Below are 13,625 nucleotides of genomic sequence, written 5' to 3'. Positions count from 1 at the left end.
ATATAGTAAATTTTCAACACAAACTTATTTTACAATTAAAAGTAATGTTTTTAGTTTTATTCCCTTTATTTAAAGTGCAAAATCTGTATAAATTATCCCAATGAGTGTGTATGTCATGATGTTATGAGATTACAGACATGGGTAACATGAATAAAAAGCCACTCATTAGTGACACTATAGGCGTGGGTTCTTATTAATTAATTAAATATAATTATAACATCGAAGACCATTTAAGATAAGGTGCGGGTACAATAATAAGTAGGTATTTAATAACGTTGTATTGATAATTAAAAGTACAGAGATAGAGATATAATTATTATTAAGGACTACGGTGTACGTTGTTTGTATAATACAGCGTAAGAAAGGAAGTCGAGGGATTAATTAACGTCATAAGATCGGAAAGAAATATCAATAACACTGTTTCATTTTTAGAATTATTTGAGTCGAAGCAACAGAATTTTACGCGGTGGGCGAAGGCGGATGTGTTGAAAAAGGAACACCGTGTGTTTTTATTTTATTAAGACTTAATTAGTTCGGACAATTATTTTATCAGTGTTTAAGAAAAAAATATTTGATTTTGTCATCTCTTAAACTCGGCGAATTTGGTTGAGTTGCTTTTGTCTTTGATAAAGCGTGGTTTGAAACGTGATATCCCTCGTATTTGATCCAGCGGAAAGCATGATTATATAGATATTTAAAGTGTATACACATATTTGTGACATTGTGGCTATGTATGTATTTCCTATTTAGTATTAGCTAACCGTGTGTAATAATTATGGTATAGGTCGAGTATTTCCTTATTATTAGGTTTGAGGTTTTGAAAATAAGAGGTAGAGGTCGATGGACAACGGATGTTCGTATTTTATAATTTATACTTATCACAATAACGCATTATACGGAATGGTTCAATTCGAGTAGAGCCTCAGAAATAACAGCGTCGAGAATTGTACGGTGAAGTCGGTAAAGGTTTCTGATAATGACACTATAAGACTGTTACGGGAGGAATGTGTGATAGCTGATGTTTGTACTGCACACGTGATTTAAAGTTAGCGTTATAATTCGAGCACCAGTGAAGAAATAACGCAAAAGCTGTTCTCGCGGCGTCATCAAAATGAAAAAAGCGTCTGTTAGGGCGAATAATCAAAAATGTATTAAATGTCAAATTTACACGAGGGTCCGCTATTTTTTCAGAAAAATATTGTTTTAAACGAATTTTGATAGGTGTCAAAATTCGTTAATCGTCAATGTTGTAAATATTATTGGATAAGTTAGCTATGAGTAAGGTTATTTCTATCGTCCACGCGTGATAATAAAATTACGTTATTAGATATTTTTTTTTCTCAAGGCAGCGATGGTACGCGAGAAATTGTTGATTGTTATTGTACTGTCAACCAAACTCTTTTTACTTAAATATTTTCCATTGGTTAACATTAATGAAGTATAACGCCCGTATACCTACTTATTTTCTCAGCGTCTGTTGTTCGTTTGGTTATCGGATTTAAACAGTTTTCGCGTCACTATCTTCGAGTGCTAATATAATAATATATTTTAATGGCAGATCTTGTGTGATAGTATTCCGGAAAAGCGAGTCTAATTGTCAGGTATATATTTGTCATCCTCACCACGGTTTCTGGTCTAATGAAACGCGTTTTCCAAAAATTATGAGGTTATGTCTATGTAAGACGTATATTGTATATCAGTCACATAATATGTTAATATGTTCACTGCAGCAGTTGTTCCTTATTATAGGTATTAAAGGAATAGACAGCTGCAACTCCACGGCCGTCAATTAGAATTTTTTTTATAATATTTCATTAACGCGAGTGCATATTATGTATAGCCGTATATATAGGCTTATAAAATCCAAGTAAAACCTTAGTGATAAATAGTCACGATAAACAAGCTGCGATATGATGGTTTTAGTAAAAACGTATAGTCGGATAAATATAAAGTGTTATTGAGCATTATTCTAAGTTACGTAGACCAGATCTAAAATAGTGGGATGATGATAAGTTGTATGAAAATAGCATAGGGGGTTTTACGATTTCAAAATTTGGCGTTGAAGAGTAAAGGAAAATGTACTAAAATACACCGATCAACGTAAAAAATATAAAGCATCAAAATAAATACTATAGAGAGTGTATATTAAATAATGCAATAATACATAATATTAAGTAAGAACATATACCTATAGTCTATACTACCTTTTTTTTTAAATTTAAATTTAAAATATAAATGGTTCATTTGTGCAAGTTATTTAGTTTTAAATTTAAATTATTTTTTTTTTTAAGATATCAATGTGATTTTTCCTATCTTATAATTTACATTTGTTTTTTAAATTTATAAGTCATTAATAGCAGCTCGTTGTGTATATGTTATAGAATTATTATACTTTTTTTGAATATATATTTTAAAATGAATTAACATTTTATGGGTAACAATAGTTTAATTTTGAAGTTAGTTTTATATATTAACATAATTGTTTAAAAAAATTTTAATACAATTTGTTACAACAACTGTGACCAATAATTATTTTACTACATCATTTTTTTAGGTAAGAAGTATCGTACAGATTTATAAATTGAGCTTTTAAAATCACAGATATGAACGTAGTATAATATATTATTTTTTTAAAAAAAAAAGGACTTTAAATTTATAGACGCTCTTCCATGTAACTTAATATAATTAAGATTTTGTGTGAGAAAAAGTATCGTACCAATTTCAAAACATTGATGTGTACGTCTATAAGAATTTCGCGTTTTATATTTGTTACAAATTTTTTTAAAAAAACTTATAAAACTATTTGAAAAGGTTTAACTTACCATATTATTGCAAAAACGTATTGCTATTATAGATTTTATTTTTATAAACATTAAACAAAAACAATATATATATATACATAGCATTTTGACACCGCAGCACACGTCACGTATATGTAATATACATATTTCTTTTGGTTTAAAGTTCGGTGTAGTTAGTTGTATAAGTGGTTTTTGGGTGTTGAGCATCTCATTAAATTTGGCAAAATTCTCGAATATACTGCATAGTTGACTGTACAAAATAATCATAATTTGACTATAGGTATATAGAACGTGAATACCGCTCGTGAAGTCATGAATTCTAGTTTCGCAGTAGAAGCTTGTGCTTGTGTGTTGTATATACTGGTATATATTATGCTAGTGCAGTGTTTCTCAACCGGTGTTCCGCGGAGCATAAGTGTGCCAAGAGTCGCGACCGTGGTACACGCGTATAGTATTATTAGGTATTAAAAATAGAAATTTCCCAGTACTTAATTTTCTTAGCGTTCCGTCAAAATGTATGGTTATACAGAATGTGCCGTGAGTATAAAAAGTTTGAGAACCACTGTGCTAGTGTGATCCATATTTAGGTGTCTTACCATCGTGTTTAAAAAGTATTTATTATATATATAGTATATATTCTTTATGATTATGATAGGTATATTTTAAATTATGTTTACTGTTTTTTTTACTTTTTTAAATAATAGCATGCATTTTAAGTTTCATATTTAAAATTAAAATATTATTCAAAGTATTTTTATATATTTCAAAAAAGTACCTGTACTTAATAAGTATTTTAAATTCTTGAATAGCGGTATAAAGCGACATAGCAGTCATAGCACATAGAGCTTCCATCTAAAATGTTGGTCTGTTACTCCGCTAAAATAGGTACTTAAGTTATATATTATAAACTTATAACTATATATAACTACTTCTTCGAAATTCGTTTTTATTGTATCAAAGTACTGTAAAAAAAAATATTCTGTTTCAAAATACAAATTTAAAAAAGTATGTTATTCAAAATTTTAAAAATTGCAAAAATAATAAATTTTAAGAAATATGTATAATATTTTTTACAAAATGACATAAAATTATGTGAAAATGATATTTTAAAAAAGTTAAAACTTTTCAATATAATTGTGTATAGAAACTTAAACGGATCGTCTTGTATAATTGCACATACGATTTGTGATAAGAATTTAAAAACTAATAGAAAATTACTTTTTAAAGTTGTAGAGTTTAATATTGTTTAATATACCGTATTTTACGGTTAAATGGTTTTAATAATTTTTTATTAATTAGATAATATTAGTCTCTAGTTTTATTTTAATAAAAAGTTAAATGAATGTATTTTAAGTTTTTCAGATACAACATTTAAAGGTTGTTAAATGTATTGAATTAAGTTTTAAGTTTTACATTATTGAATTTGATTATAACTGTGAGATTTTAAGAGTAGCACATGAAAATTAAAAGGTCCAAGAAAGATATTTTAATATTAAGTTCTCCGGAGAACATTAAACTATACGAATCTCTAAAAAAATAAATGATTTATTCATATCATTATTCTATAAAGTATATGATGTAAGTACTGAGATGTTAAAAATGTAAAACATTTATTTATGCAATATTAAGTGATTAATTTTTGATTCTTGACTTTGACATTGCAACTGGACGGAACCAATTCTGTACGACTTATTCAATAAACGTCACCTTGTATCTTATGTATAACCACTAACCAGTCTGTATTTATATTGTATTATACATAGGGACAGTATGGACGGTTTCTGCGCACAAAACACGTTTTAAAAACGAATTATTATATTTCAGCAAACAGGGTAATGGCGGGTGAATAGCAGCAGTGTACATGGGGTGGTCAAGGGGTTGGATAAAATTAATTGCGTCCGGTCCTTATATATATATAAATATGTGAGTGTGTGTTTGTGTGTGCACGCGTATGTGTCTGTGTACGATTTGCCCCGTCGTCCGAAAAGATAAAAGAAAACTAATCAAAAAGTTTTTAATTAGAATTTTTTCCGCTTTGTATTGGATTTTGTTTGTGTGTAGTTGGCCGGAAACTAATTATCGGAAGTTTTTTGCTGTTATCCAGATTCCAGGGTTATGACGTGTCCGTTATTTTTGGGGAAATTGTGTTTGATATTCTTATTCTCGCTTTTTCGTTTCCCAATCACCAGTAATACATAAAGAAGTGTCCTTAAACGTATTATAATAGTAGCATCAACGTATACACACTATAAGGGTTGTTGTTTATGTCATAATTAGACTGCAAATACTTTCAATTACCAAAATTATGTAAATTGACATAACATAATATCAAAGAATTCAGTAAAAAAAATACGTTCAATAAATAAACCCCTTTATTATTTGTATTGTAAAAGTTAAAATATTAACCCCATATGTACACAATTTATCAAAAAACTGTTATGACAAATCTATGTGCAATAATAATGTACAATTTTCCTATTTATCTATGTAGAAGACATCTACAGGTTCTAAAATAACGTACAACACCACATTGGAAATAATTCCACGTATCTAATTTACTCGATTATAAAAAATTATTATGTACTCGTAACATTAAATATATTTGTTATATTTATTATATCTTCTTATAAAAGAATTCTCAGCACAAATTTTGTTCAAATTTAATCTTTTAATAAGGAGGATCTTGTCAGATTTTTATTAGTTAGTACCAATAATTAGTAATTATTCAGTTATTTAAATTAGTGTAACATTTATGCTTGTATATTATAAACCTATTCAAGGAAAATGTTAACCTTAGCTCTATAATTAATATATTTTTTTAAATATAATAATATAATTATTGTAAAGATTTTAAAAAGAATATATATACAATATACTCCTATATTTATTCATGAGAAATACGATTTAGCGATTATTGGTATTTTTCGCCAAGCGACGGTGAGTTTAGTTTGAATGTGTATAAATGTATAATAATAGGAAAAAGTAAAAAAAGAAGGAATTTGGGATCGAGGTATTTAACACCGTGTCTTATTTTAAACGATGTTGGCGATGCGTTGACCTTTTCCCTTACTTTGAAATATGAAGCTCATATTGGGTGTAACATGATTGCTGTGGTTTTATCCTTTTACCTATTGTATTTTGTAGTGATCGATTATAATATTTATATTTTAGTAAATTAAATTGTGAGTTCTAATATTTATTAGGAAAAAACAATAATGTTAATTTATTTTACAGAACCTACAAGAAAATAGTATAAAATTAGGTATTAGGTATTAAAGTTCTTATTATTTATTAAAGCTTTAGTGTAAACATCTATGATATTATAAGGAAATTGAAAAGCATAAATCAATGAAGTCAGTGTATGGAATTTATAAATTACTATCCATTTTTTTTTATATTCTCTTATTAGAGACTATATTACTATAGCATTCTAAATATTTAAGAAAATTTAATATGTTAAAACACTTTCACAAAGTTCTAATATTAGTAAAATATCGAAGCAACCATTTATCTAAAATAATAAAATGTCATATTATATTTGGGTTATGATATTTATAAGAAAATTATACACAAAATATTCGAAATAAATAATATGCAATATAAATATAAAATATTATTATGAGATATTAATATAAAGAACCAAGCTGAAAAATATTTAATAATAATAAGTAGATATTTTTTTGCAATGACATAGGTATTTTAATTAAAGTAAAACTAAAAACGTAATTACTACATATTAAATTTTATTGAATGTAACAATTGCACATAATCGTCTTTAAAATCAAACTGTGATAAATGATGGTAGCGTTGTTGAATAATAATACAGATTTTTGTGGGTGTCAACTTTTAATTTAGAATATTAATTTATCATTGAAATTAAATGAGCATTTTATTTAATTTTAATTTTAATACGTGATAAAAGAATTATGAAATGAAAAATGTTTAAGTTGATAAATAGTTATAAATAATATTATAAAAAATATATTATTAAGAGAACTCTACATCCGCATGCGTTATTTCCGTTTTACAAATACATAACATAACAAACCGTACGTTATAAATAATACATTTCATTCTGTTATGTTTAATATTATAGTAAATTGACCGATTATAAAATTTAAATGTAAGAAATAGGAATATTATATAGTGAATCTCGTTGATTATTTTTTCGTTGAGAATTTTAAAATCTGTAAACAATAATTTACAATTACTGCAAATTTATGATAATTTGCTTTAAAATTAAAATATGATACACATAGGTCAATTTAATTTATAATAATATTATACAATAGAGTTAAAATAGTTAAATGGATTGTTCAGAACATACAATTCGCTATGTTATGCGTTTTTGTAAGACGGAGACAACGTATTGCGATAAAAAATATACTATAAGTCATTATAGAGTTTATTATATTTACGTATAGTAATTAGTAGCAGTAAAATGAATTTAAATTATTTTTTTTATCGAAAAAAAAATACTGTTTTTAATTCTTATGTCACATCAAAAGAAGTTAAACAATAAAGTAGAATAGTATACTTGTGTACTCGTTATAACACCCCATTTGTATAGGTACTTCTTCACACTATTCAATTTAATTGTATATACATATTCTTAATTTTTGAACACTTAGGACAACGCGTCGTTTACAAAATATTTTCGTTTAGAATTGTTTGTAATTTTTAAATTCGTTTTATGGCGTGTGGAAGGAAATCTGTCCTCCCTGTATTCCCTCTACTATCGGCCATCACTGCACAGGTCTGCAGTGTTTTGAGCGGCTAAATTTGTCGGTAGTTTTTGGGGACGTACTATGACATAAATCGTGCTGCGCCGCTTGTACTGTTTAAATTGATACAAAAACCTATCAATCGAAATTATAAAAAGTAATATCTAATAATCGTAATGATTCCGGCGCGATATCTGCAGGAGGAGTTTATACACCGACCCCGTTCCACAGTGGTATGATATACGTATATAATAATCGGCGGTACCGCCGCTGCTGTCTATTCTCAACTATACGCGTGAAGGACTTTTAGCGAGGGTGGCGTTACAAAAATATAATGTATAGCAACGTGTTGGGTGGTCGCGAGTGGAGGGAGCCGTGTTACGGTCGTGTCTTTACGATATCTTCCCCTCCACTCGCCCACCAACCCCCTTAAATGTTGATATCCGGTTGTTTTTCAATTTTTAATCTTTTAGCTCAGCTCCGAGCTCTTATTTCTTATTAAACGCCCGGCAAGTCCGTTCAATTATAATTCCATTAGGTCGGTCCACGCGTGCGGCGTGGTCAGCGTTCAGCAACACACACACACACTCGCGCGCGTTTCACTTGCTTTAGTTATACACTTATTTATGTGCACATAGATCTCTACACATGTATATGGTGTGTATACAGGTCGGAATCGAATGTATATATTATTATATCTGAGCGCGCTCGTGCGAGTGTGTGTGTAGGTATACTACCGTGTTAGCCGTTCGCTTTCGTGTAGGACGATGTGTGGGGGGGGGGTGAAAATGAAATAATAATAATAAAAAAAAACAATAAAAACATTAGCGAAATTGAGCTACGCCCTTCGGAGATATATACTGTGTGTGTGTGGGTATATAATAATAATATATATACAAGGGAAAACGCGCAGTGGAAGAGAAATCTATATGTTGATTGGTTCGGCGGTGGTGGCCGTGGACGGTTTGGGCAAACGAGAAAACTATATATGTATAGGTGAGGGTGGAGTGGAAGGCTGCGAGGGCAGTCGGAGAAGGATATATAATGGGCCGGGAAAGGATATAATATATATATATATAAATGAAGTGGACGGGTGGCGGGTGAAATGGTGAGCGCGCGGTGTGTGCAGAAAGAGCGCAATTTAATTGGATTGGCAATAGATCTCTCTCGCAGCCGGTCGTTCCATTAATTTATGGAAAATGTATAATGCAAGGCGGCCTCAGACGGCAATCGAATTACCGCGGCCGCCGCAGCACGCGGCCGCCCAACGCGCGCACACCGGTGGCTTTTCACCGAAATTACCAGTTTACCAGTACATCCTTCGTCCGTTGCTTCCACCGCCGCGTCCGGTGTAATATACACGACGTTTTGAGTGTCCGTCGGCCGTTCGGTCACCGGACAATGATATCCGTTGATTACCGCCTCTCGCGCAACGTTCGCAATAACGTTATAGTTTCACAGTGTTCCGTGTGCAGCATTCTGTGAATATTGTTATCGTAAGCTGTAATGCGCGTGTCACAGCCACTTCGCCACCTCCCCAAACATTTTTAATGTGTTTAGTCTTTCAGGCGAACCAAAAAAATGTGAATTTGATGAAAAAAACCTCGTGTTTTTTTATTTGGACCGTTTATACTAATATGATGATAGAGAGTTTCAAGTTCTTATTTCGCTCCACTGCTCCTACAATTTAGTTTTAACCTGTCTAAATCGACTTTTCAAATTTTGACCGCAATATCAGCGTAAATTGCATATTTTGGCGGTGAGACTAGATTTTGACTCGTTGTACTTAACAGTTATCTGTGACTTTTAGGGTTGTTACCAATTTGCTCACTTGTGACGTGCAACTCATTATGTGTGTTTCGTATGGGTTATATTGTATATTGCACGTTGTATCGTTATATACATATTATCAGGCATGTATACAAAATAATTTCTTGGGGGGGGGTCAAAATATAGCAATAAAAATTGTACCGAAACATAATAAAACAATTTTTTCCTCGTTACTCGAAATTATTTCGAGGGACTGAACCCCAAACCACCCTGTATACGTGTCTGCATATTATAATATAATTAATATACATAGGTTTCTAACATAAGTCATCAACTAGCTTTTTCGCGCATTCGTCATTCAAATTTCATAGTCTTATCGTCCACTCTTTATAATAATATATGTTATTTCTACGTAATATTATTATAATGTACAATATTATATTTTATAGAACGAGTGAATGTAATTATATAATAATTGATTGATAAATATATGTCAATATCTTGACAACCCCACGGATGTTTATAAATAACAAACAAATTCAGTAAAGATATTCAATGAATATTTTACGCGTTATGGTTAAAGATTTTATTTTTGTTGACAAGATAAAATATTTCAATGGCTTAATATTATAAAATAGATAAGTTACTTTACTTTGTGTAGTACATAGTAAATTAGTTAACCAGTAAAATTCGTTTGAAAAGATGCTTTAATTTTAATTCGTATTTATTAGTTTCATTCTCGGAATAGTAGAAGAGAATGTCCGCAGACAATTTTAAGCTTCTTTTTAAACTAAAAGAATGTCTCAGTCATAAAATTAATATTCTTTACAAATGGTATGAAAGTGCAAAAAAATAAATCATTAAATTAAGCTAACAATAGACGTGATTCATTGCGTAGGTTATAATTATCTATTTATGTAAATCTATAACGAACTGCGGCGAGTGCTTTTCGTTATATGATTACTATTAATTATAATATAGTAATAACTAATATAAAACAATAAAGTGAATTGAAAAAATTTAATTTACGGCTGAAGATGGTCTTATGGATTTTTATTTTTTAAGAGCTCTGAGCTGTACTAATTAAACTTCAAAATGTTACGTAAAATAATTATTATGGTTATAAAATCAGAACATATAGTAGTTTTAATTACATTATTGTCATTCTTCATCATCAACTTTTATATTAAATATCTCGTCTTAGGGTCGACTTCTCCCTTTTAATTAATCCTATCCCCTTGTTATTGGCCCTTTATATCTCGTCAACCACCTTTTTTTAGCTCCCCTTTTTCAATACGATCATTCCTCCACGTGACAAAATTATATTCCTCCCATGGTAAACCTCAACAACTAAAGTGTATAATAATAATATTTTAACTCTACTCATGATTTAATGGTTTTAATGGTAAAGTGCCAAATAATTATTAATTATACGAGTAGTTGCCCATATTATATGTATATACTTACTATATTATTATAATTAATTTCGTCAAAATTAAATTTAATTCTAATTAATAGAATTTTTAATTTAAAAGCTCATAAAAATATAACACAGGTGCCTAATATAGTAATAAAATGGAACATTCGCATCCAATTTATTAAATGCATTTTGATGTTAAGAATATTATAATATTATGTATTTTTCAATGTAGTATACTTTGTAGGTTATTATTGTTTATTGTATTAGTGATTATGTGTTAGGCGCCTTATTTTATATCATGGTTGTATTATACATTCCTGATATTTGTAATATAAAATGTGTTTAGAATGGCAATTATTGTTATTATATATATGCACTATTTGATGCATTCAAATAGAAATTGAATTTGAAACCGATAAAAGGGAAGTTACAATATCACGTTTTGAAATGTTTGTAAAAATCAAATCTAATAACACAGCTATATAATAACAGACTTGTGTAGTTGTTTCGATAATTATAATAACGTATAAGTACTACTAAGTGGTAGGTATAATAGTATAATACCATTGGTTAAATAAATATACATGGAAAATAATAAGCTTTGATTATAATATTATTATTTAATTAGGTTTTTTTTTTAATACGTATACTTATATACTACTACATAAATTATTTTAATATTAAACTTTTAATAGTTTTATGGTATAACATACATTAAGTTTTATTCATAGAATAATAATTTATAAAAGTAAATATTTCAAGTAATTTGATTTATACATGAAATTTAATTTAAACTGTTTAAACTTTAGATCTTAAAAAATTGATGATTTAACATTTTTGATCTCGTTAATATAGGTTTTTATAAATAAAAAAATTGTTGTTGAAAGTTTATAAGTAATCATTTTGATTGTTGTTATTTAAAACCTTTTAATGTTATTATTCTTCCTAAATTGCTTAATTGAAGTAATGGCATATTTCTGTACCGTATAGTTTTAGATTTCGAACGTTTTTAATGGATAAAGCTATTGTTTTTACAATGATATGTATTTTGTTTTCAGAAAATACTTTTTGAAACTCCTTCTATTATAGATTGCACAATAAACTCAAATGGGGCTACAAAGAGCTGATTTTAATACATTTTTGAAGGAATTGCGAGGAATAATGATAGAATTATTTTAATTTAATGTGAACCGTGCCATATTATATACGTACCTATATCTATTGTATAAAAACCTATATTTAATCATTTAATGAATTTCTGAAAAATATGTACACAATTTATTTTTATAAGTTACTAAACTTTAAAAACAAAATAAATAAAGCAGTATATTTTAAGTAACTATACTTAGAAAATAATATTAAACTTTTTATATACGCAATTTACAACATTATTGATGAATATTCTACAATCCTGTTTAAATTTAAGTATTTATAAATATTAATTAATATCTTGAAATATTTTTTTATAGCTAATACAATTTATGTATTTAGTATTCTGTATTTAACGCTGTTTTGGTGGGCAGCCATTGTGAAACATAAAATTAAATCAAAGTCGGACATATATTGTAAACGATAATAATACTAATATTTAATAATGACTGAAAAGATGAATTTTGAGAATTTTTATTAATGACTGAATTATCATCATAATTTAAATTTGTAAATTTAATTAGTTATTAAAATTGTAAGACCAATTTTCGTTTCAACCAAATTATTAAATTTGAAGACATTAAAATGAAAAATAAACTAATATATTCTTTGTTCCCCTCGAAATCCAAAACAATTTTACTAATTTTATATAGTAACAAAACATTGACAATCGTTTATATTTTAATCACTTATATGTATAATATGCTTTAAAAATTTGATATTATTGTACAATAGTGCAGAGTTTATGAACATAGTCAGCACTTAATAATATGTAATTTATTATTTTATTATTATTATATTTATTTGCGACATATTTTTACACATTAAACAGAATATTTCGTATACATTTATAAATTACTAATATTGCAGCACCCTCAAAAATCAGAGCTTTTGCTGGGAAAGCAAATCTTTAAAAGGAAAAAAAGAAATGTGTAATATAAGTATAAGCGTGACAAATGATAATTAAAAATAAATATAAAGAGACTCATTTATACTATACAAAAATATTATAATGGAGCATCTAGTGGGGTACAAAATCTAATAACAAAAGTCCAATAAATAAAATAGATAGACAATAAGTGATAAATATGATATAGGTAGTAACTGAAATTTAATACAATCTAAATCTAATTGTTTTGTATATTTTATGACAGTAGTTAAATTTAAATTCTTAAAATTATTTAAATGAATATTAAATGAAACACATAAACGTAATACAATATAAAATGTAATTTTTTGACTATAAACTTTAGTACAATTTGGTAAGCATGTAAAACCTGTATGTGATAATATAATAATAAAAGTAATAGTATTTAATAAAAGCTTCAAAACTTATTAACCTAACCTAACGTTTGTATTGCAATAGTTACTTTCATACTCGGTTCTTAAGAATTGTAAATTTGTAATACTTAATTAAAAAAAACTAAATTTATTAATTAATTAATTAAATATAATTTAAAAATTAAATGATACAAATTTATATTTATATTTTATAAAAATATATTTCTCGTTGATTTGAAAAATTTAAATTTATTTTTGAATAATAATATAAATAAATAAGTCATACACTTGTATAAAATATATATATGTATATATAATTATTCAAATTCTATACTTTTATAAAAAATAGAAGATTGAATGAAATTTTAAGTTAAGATTTCTGGTAAATTATAACTTTTAAGCCATAAGGGGTTTAGAATTTAGAATCTTAATTACGCAGGTTAATGGCATTAGTTAGCAACTAATTTAATTTCTATTTAA

Source organism: Rhopalosiphum padi, chromosome 1 (assembly GCF_020882245.1).
Source record: "Rhopalosiphum padi isolate XX-2018 chromosome 1, ASM2088224v1, whole genome shotgun sequence".
NCBI classification, from domain to species: Eukaryota; Metazoa; Arthropoda; class Insecta; order Hemiptera; family Aphididae; genus Rhopalosiphum; species Rhopalosiphum padi.
This window is presented reverse-complemented; position numbering follows the sequence as displayed.